Here is an 8,688-nt window from a genome sequence, read left to right on the forward strand (position 1 = left end):
CGTAATATTACGAGAATACGATAAAGTCGTAATTTTAGGCCATGGTTAGCCTGTATCTTATTTTGAAGGGTAATATCAGAAGGGCAGCCAGTCGCCTGCGCTAAAAAGATCAAGAGTCATTTTCAAATAAAATCACTTTTCAGAGTCCTGATAAATATGACAAAGTGGTGCTGGTGTTCAGGAAGATTAAATATTTCGTATTTGTGAAACCTATACGTATGTATTGATATAGCTGTTTAGTGTGCTTGCGCATTACTAGGCAGGAGATCTCGAATGTTCTCGCGAGGTACATGTATGCGGTGCTTCCATGCTACCGGGTGTGTTCAATAACGAATACATAAATACAGCTCCGGCCCAAGTTGTGTTAAGCCTCCTGTGCAATCATTTATAAGCATAGCTTCACAAGATGTTCAGCTGTGAAGTTATACTTAACACGTTCCTCATTTTAGTGAAGGCGGCTGCTGCTCTTCTGATATTTATAACATTTAGGCTAACAATAGTCTAAAATTACGACTAATAAAGTAACCACTTTATTCTCGTAATATAACGACTTTATTCTCGTATTTTTACGATTTTATTCTCGTAATATTATGACTTTCTTCTCTTGTGACTTTATTCTGGTAAAATTACGACTTTATTCCCGTAATATTACGTCTTTTTTCCCGAAACCTTTTTTTTTCTTCTTTAATGTGGCCCTACTACTCCTTCGTCGTTTTGTGAGTCTACAAGGCCGTACAGATGAGGCCGGGTAGCAGGAGGGCGAGCAGGGCGAAGCAGGAAGTCGAGTAGCTCAGTTACAGCAGCACACACACCTCCAGCACTGCCGTCGCCTTGGCAACATGCCGACTCTGCAGCAGCTTTCTGACAACTGATAACTACAGAACTGGGAGAGAGAAGAAGAAGATGAGAAGAAGAAGAGGACCACTTTTATCACTGATTGTGTGTTATTAGTGGGAATGCTGATGTAACAGAGTTGGAAATACTCTTTGTGTTGAATTTCAGCAAATGTATGTGTTTGTATTATTAATGTGACTTTGTTGCCACCTGGTGGGTTGCATAGCGCAACTGCAGCGTAAGGGCTCCTAGCTGGCCACCGTACGTACCTCAGCAAAGGAAATGTCTCCTGAGCTGCAGGCGGGTGAGTGTATGTAATGCTCCGTTCAATGTTACAATGTTTAATGATTTATAAATGTCCTGGAAACTGTCAGTAACGTGGAGTCTAACTATGAACATGAATAGAACTTATAGTGAGAGTTACAGACGCTTAGGTGTAGAAATGGTAACTTTATACACGAATTGCAATCTGCTAACATGAGGAGCAAATGCTAGCTAGCTTAACATGTGTCGGCTGCCTTCGTGGCTGTATCCTCACGTTACTGACCGTGATCTCCTGTTTTGTGTTGAACAGATACATGTCCTTGCAGTTGCATATGCAGCATTATGACTGTGTGCTGATGATTTTACACACCAGGTAGGCATTGTCTAGTTTATATATGATGTTGTTGCATTTATAGTTGTATATTATAAATTGATGATGTAAATGATAACTTTAAAACGGCTGTATGACAGTCAAGGAGGTTTTCCTCTTGGGTTAAAAAGATTGTTCATATTTTTTTGATATTTTTAATGTGCATAAAACTTAAAGCTTAAAAATGCTCTTTATGCTTGGTACTCTGATAACATCTATACGATCACGTTCGCTGATTGTATGTTACAGATATTATTTCATGATGTGATATTGTAACTCTGTAAAAAGGAAATGTCTCCTGAGCTGCAGATATATGTCCTTGCAGTTGCATATGCAGCATTATGACTGTGTGCTGACGATTTTACACACCAGAATAAAGAAGAGCCAGACGTCCCTCCTGCACCATAAACACCAGGGTCACAGAGACACATCCAGGATAGTCCAGCAGAAAAACACAAATGGTTACACTGATTCAGCATTCAATTAAAACAGATGGAAAAAATTCAACTCATAACTTTAAAATACTACTGCTTCAGCATACTTCGCTCACAGACTTCATTTTTGCTTTAAAGTGTTCGCAAATCTTTTTGCTATCTTTTATCGTTTATGAATAATTTAGCTCAAAGTAACGCAATGTTTTCAGCAGTTTTCAGATTTTACAATGGGTGCAGATGGCACAGGCTAGAGTGCGTGATGTCATCAGTACAGTATAGAGCAGGTTAAAAATAACTCAAAATTCCTCCTAACAAATTGCTCCTCAGCCCACAATTTTCACTCCACACACATAATTTTACCCTCAAAATGTAGGAAATCTTCGCCTCTACTACTGAAAGTCAAACAAATTAAACAGTTTTGGCACAATGAGCTCTAAAGCAACAGGAGTGCTCAAAAACTCTCCATCTACGGCAATGTTAAATTTGACTTCAACTTCCTCGGGCGAACCACTTGGGGGCACTTTTGTATTTCGCTGTGGGATCTGAATTTCTAGCATCACAGACAAAACACATCTACATGTTCAGCAGACTCTCTACATGCTCACAGTATAATTCTTTTGCTGATAATCATTACTTTTGCCCCTTAAAATAAGCACTATTTAGAGGCAAGTTTTCAGCTTTTGCTCACTTTAAATCTACTGTAAAAGAGAGGCTGTATCAAAGAAAATTTAAGAAAAGATTTCAAACTGTCTTGCAGAAAATAATGCCCACATCAAGTCAATATTCTCACCAAATGATTAAAGCAAGAGAAATTAGAGCAAGCTAAAAAGTAGACAAAGAGTTTAAAAAAAGCTAGTGTTCCTGCTGGATGTTAGAAGCTGGGTTTGGGCAATCACTAGCAGCTCATTAGAGCCAATAATAGCAGTCAATCAGAGTGAGACTTAGAACAGAAGGGCCGATCAACGCTGACCAGACTATGGGGAGAAAGACGCTGATATTAGTGAGCCGTCTACTGGCCAAGATCCATTCAACAGATTGCTCAATCTATAGACAGACAAAGGCAGATGGACAAATAAAAAAAGAATTTTGAGCAGTCTTGCCGAAAAACTTTTTTGGTGGTTCACTGTTGGAAATAAGTTAAGATATCTCAAACATGTATTCACAAAGCCATAAACTTCAGTGAGACTCCCATCTATTGGTTAGAAGTGAATTGAACCTAATGACATGGTATGTTACTAGCATCAGAATACATCAAGACTTTTAGAAGTATTACTAAGAATATATTTATTCTTGTAGAATCTTTCTACGATCACTCATATGGAATCCCATTTTTTGAGGCTGCAACTGAAACCAAAAAACAACAACATAGTCCACACATAGCTCCATGCTGGTGGACAAACAACAGATCAGAGAAGAGATCTGACCAGAAAAGGGGATATGTGGAGAAAAAAAACGTGAAAGACACATCAAAATGCCAAAAATAAATGTTAAGAAAATAAACTGCCATTTAACTGCAAGATGTACTGCCAAACTTAGCATATAATTAGGGCAGAATTGTGGTTTCAGAGAAGAAAAAAATCTTAATTCAATCATTAAAAATCTTAAATATTAATAATACATAATAATCTTAATTCTTTATTCGTATTTCTTAATTTAATACGAAGCCCCCCTGGGGACATCTGAGGGAAAAAATAATAATGCGTGGACGCGAGATAGTAATGTGTGGTTTTAAAGTGTTTTAAGATAAGAAAATAAAAATGTCCTGAAGCAGCGGCAAGAGGTAATGGATCTCAGAGATAAAGGAAGATTATTCCAGTCAAATGGAGCTTTGTATTGAAATGAGCGGCGACCAACTTCTTTGAGAATTCTTGGGACAAAGAAAAAGGGATATTGCGTATGTCTGAGTGAATGTAAAGACCTATATGGAACCAGAAACTGTTTTAAATAGGAGTGGCAATTGAAATGGACAAATTTGAAAATGAACTGGACCCAGTGAAATTGCCCTCTAGATATAGGCTGCAGCCAATTAAGTGATTCATACATGAAACATTGTTGAGTTCTGTATGGGCACCTCAAGATAAATCTACACAGGGAATTATAAAAAACATTAAGGGGCTTAAGATTAGTGTCTGAGGTGTTCTGATAAACAATATCAACATAATCAATAATCAGTAAAAACTAAGAAAATGTTCTTTTTCTGAATTGAAATGTAAAGCAATTAATTGAGCGACAAAGTGAGTTCAGACAGCCATATGCTTTTTTAGTAATAAAATCAATGTGGGGTTTAAATGAGAGTTCAGGGTCAACCCAAAGTCCCAGATATTTGAAGGTATCAACTTTCTCAAGGGGTGACCCGTCATCAAAATAAATGTGTCAAAAGGATATGAGCGATTTTGTCGCATACCAACACCATGCTGCAGGACTTCTTATTCAGTAAGAGTCTGTTATGATGAAACCATTTTTTAGATTCTGTAATTTTCCCAATCAGCAGAATCTTTTGACAGGCGATATTTGGCCCTGGCTTTATCCCTTTGTTTGAAAAAGCTTATAAGATGTGAGCTGATCCAAGGTAATTGTCTGCCTTTAAGGCATTTGTTCATATTGTGTATATTTCATACTTCATATTCCCTTGACAAACATTGATCATTGCCTCAACTACTACTAATACACCAATATTAATTCTAGTAGACCATTACAAACTGATAATAATAATAGTAATAATAATGATAATAATAGTCACCCGCAGAGGTCCCTATCCTCCACCCTGAAGGTTATAAACAGCAACATGGCTTAAGATGACAACAGAAAATAATGATAACAATTATACAACATATTACAATTGAACTTATATGTACATTGCTCTATCATTTCATTTGGCCTGAGTGACTCATTTTACGCCTAGGTATATATTCCAAATGTGTATAATAATAGGCAACAAACAGTAACATGTAATTTCCAGCTGCCATAGAATGATTGTGGTTTGTCTATGCCCCAAAATAACTAGATCTAAATGTATAGAAATTATCATTTCCAGCAATCAAATATACTTAGTTACCACACAACTATATAGAAATGAGAAAATAACACTTAAAGTGTCATCGTCCTTGTTTCAGTGGACAAATGCACATTATAGATCTACAGGAACATATTTCTCTTTACAATTTAGCAGAGGATCTAAATTTGCAGTGGGGTGTGAGAGATGTCACTGGCATGCTTTGCAAATATGGTTTTTCTTTATGCGTGTTGGAGGCCTCTTGGGGCAGCTCTTGTGCCACAGTGGGCAAAGGCAATACTGGGTCTTACAGGGTAAAAGCTCAACCTTCTGTTATGTCCCATCATTGCCCCTGCACTTCTCATCTATACATGCAAGACCTGGTTTTAGTCTGACCACTGCATTCTGCACCTGCAATGATGGGAACAACTGTGTGATTTCTACGGGTACTCTCACTTTTATCTTTTAAGTGTCCCACCGTAACCAAAGACGCCATGGTTTGATGGAGAGAGAGAAATAGAAAGGCTTGTATCAGACTTCACAGAGTTCTCTTTGGAGCCACATAGGGTTTAGTACATTTTTGTTATTTTCATTTTGTGTTATTTTCTAATTTCTATATAGTTGTGTGGTAACAAAGTATATTTGATTGCTGAAAATGGCCATGTCTATACATTTAGATCTGGTTTTTTTTGGGCATAGACAAACCACAATCATTCTTTGGCAGCTGAAAATGACATGTTACTGTCGGTTGCCTGTTATTATACACATTTGGAATATGAGTATATAAAATGAGTCACCCAGGCCAAATGAAATGATAGAGCAATGTTCTTATAAGTTCAATTGTAATATGTTGTATAATTGTTATCATTATTTTCTTGTTGTCATGATTATCCTAAGCCATGTTGCTGTTTATAACATTCAGGGTGGAGGATGGGGACCTCTGCTGGTGACTTTGAAGATAGCTGGACTATGTTAACTAAACACAATCGAAAATTAGATCACAAAAATCACAAAAATATTTAATTGTGAAAAGAAAATTGATGAACGGGAAATAAGGAAACTAAAATCTGTGATGTCGAGGTTTGATTATTTGATTATTAGATTTTCTTTTTTATCTACCTAATACTCATTTAAAGACCTGCAAAAAATGTTCTGGACTCTTTGATATAAAAAAATTATGAAATTATATCAGAATGTAGATTTAAGTTAAATTGTAATCGATCTGTGTCCATCTATCTATCTGCCTGCCAGCCAGCCAGCTAGCACTGTTTAGGGGCTTTTAATATGACATTTTAACTATTACTTCCGTGTCAAGTGACAGCCCAAATGTATTCCTTTATTCATTGCGATAAAATCAAAATAATAAATGGACAAAACTGGACCGTTTCTTTTGAATTGGTTTTGTTGTTTTTTCAATTTTGGATTCTGAGTGACAAAACGAGAAAGCGTTTTCTCGTTTTTGGTCTAAAACGATAAAACGAGCCTTTTTTAGCTGTTACGTTTTGATTTGATCACAGAACGGATTATCCGATGATACCCGGACCTACCAGGACCCAAATCTTCCTCCGACAGCAACAGGGCAGGGCAAGGTGAGTTCGAGCCACAAACGGTTTCATTTAAGGGGCTTCTAACTGGGGACAGCTAACACTTGTTTCCTTCCTCCTCGCCGTGACTCTGTCTCCTCCTCCACCCTGAAGCACTGTGCCGATCAGCTGTCTCCGGTGTTCACTGACATCTTCAACACCTCTCTAGGACCTGTCCCGTGCCAGCCTGCTTCTAGGCCTCCACCATCATTCCTGTCCCCAAAAAGCCAAGGACCACAGGACTTGATGACTACAGACCCGTCGCCTTGACCTCTGTGGTAATGAAGAGCAGCGCGATGACTCACAGTAAGCATTTAAAAGTTTTCGCCAACATGCCACACAGATTTTAATGGGCTCAATGAAAGAACCATCAATGAATTACCTTTAAAGCCTACATTATACTTTTACAGCAAAACAATCTCTATAGATGCAATACAAATAGTGTTTGTAATTTTTACTAGTTGTAGGCCTTCACCTCTTGCTTTTACAGTGGCAAGTGCTGCAGTGATCACATCTGTCTGCGTCAAAATCACAAGGGAATGATTATTATCACGGAATTGTTTTCCTCTTCTTTATTTCTCTTGCGGCTTACCATATCATTTGTAGCATAGCCATATATGAAGTAATGAAACAGACAGCTTTGCTAGTTACTAGATTTAAACTTCAATTGCACCGTGGTGGTCCTCTCCTCCACCAAGCTGCTGGTCAGAGACAAAACATCACACTTGCGAGTCCGCGGGAGCGGGGACGATAATTACACACCCTAAAAGTCCCAAAATGCGAGCAGAGCTGGAATACAAGGGCATTTAATTCACTGAGTCACAGCCATGTGGGTACATACTTATATTGGGAGAGAAGGCAGGGACGGTTTTTACAATGGCAGTTCAAAAACCTCTTATGTAAAAAGAGAGTCTGAGCATGTGACAGGATACAACAGTTATTTTTTTTCTATATGTTGTCATTTATTAAAGATCCAAACATGAACACTGTAAGCAGGCTGTTGATTATTATAAGTTAATTAATTAAACAGCGTTGGTATAGGAATTACTTTGTACCAAACTTGTTAACAGACACAGAGTGTGCTAAAACGCACAAGAGGCCTAATGCTCCTTTGAAATAATTCCCTTACTGTTTAGAGATGGGTTAGCAAAATCACGAAAATATGTAATAATAAAATAAACACTAGTATATATGATAGAGGAGTGCCATTAAAATGTGCCAGAAGCCAACATATGTAGCTTTTACAGCCACTAGCTGTCTACTTTTCCTCAATGGCTGAATAGTCCATATGATGTTAGAAAGCCCTGAATAATCAGAATTATAATAATTATGTACTATTCATTTAAATGATAACTTTTCTTATACTCTTCATTATAGTTTGTGTGAAAGAAAATTAAAAAAAAAATGTATAGCTGTGGCAAGATGGTGCTTTTTTCGCCTAACGAGTGTAAGTTTTGGTTTTGGTATGCCACCCCAAGATTTTCTGTGACCATCTCTGGCCACCCCCAGGAAAAAATCCTGGGGTCGCCACTGCCAACAGGTCCGCTTTAGGACAAGCTCTCCCAGCTGAACGTACCCGACTCCACCTGCAGGTGGATCACTGACTTCTTGTCCGACAGAAGGCAGCACATGAAGCTGGGGAAACACATCTCTGACTCCATGACCATCAGCACTGGCTCCCCTGAAGGCTGCTTTCTTTCCCCTCTGCTCTTCTCCCTGTACACCAACAGCTGCAACCCTAGTCATCAGTCTGTCAAGCTCCTGAAGTTCGCGGACGACACCACCCTCATTGGACTCATCTCTGGTGGGGACGAGTCTGCCTACAGGTGGGAGATTGACCATCTGGTGACCTGGTGTGGTGAGAACAACCTGGAGCGTAATGCTCTGAAGACAGTGGAGATGGTTATGGGTTTTTGGAAGAAGGCAGCCTGTTCTGAGTCTGTTATATCATCATAATATATATAATATATTATAAGTCGTAATATTATGAGAATAAAATCTATTATCTACTATCTATTTTTTAGAATAAAGTCGTAATTTAAGACTTGTTTGACTAAAAATTATAAATGTAGCAGACTGAGATGCCTCATCTGTACTCCTTTCGAGGGGTCCTTGTTGGCCAATCGCCACCTAAGGGCACCATATAAAGAGAGGTAGTGTGTCATCTTGTCGCCCTCTTTGCTCTTTGCTCATAGGCCCCAACCACAGGGT

The 8,688-nt window shown here is 38.3% G+C and overlaps 1 long non-coding RNA gene across 1 annotated transcript; it reads left to right on the top strand.

The window, feature by feature from the left end:
* Nucleotides 1-1,407: 1,407 nt before the first annotated feature.
* On the top strand, nucleotides 1,408-8,450 carry LOC138610970 (uncharacterized). Its single transcript, XR_011309589.1, has 4 exons — nucleotides 1,408-1,471; nucleotides 6,412-6,483; nucleotides 6,592-6,783; nucleotides 7,987-8,450. It is a non-coding gene; the product is annotated as an uncharacterized lncRNA (long non-coding RNA).
* The last annotated feature ends 238 nt before the right edge of the window (nucleotides 8,451-8,688 follow it).

This window comes from Semicossyphus pulcher, unplaced genomic scaffold (genome assembly GCF_022749685.1).
Source record: "Semicossyphus pulcher isolate SPU_LCO1_2020_fin unplaced genomic scaffold, fSemPul1.0.p SCAF_6, whole genome shotgun sequence".
NCBI classification, from domain to species: Eukaryota; Metazoa; Chordata; class Actinopteri; order Labriformes; family Labridae; genus Semicossyphus; species Semicossyphus pulcher.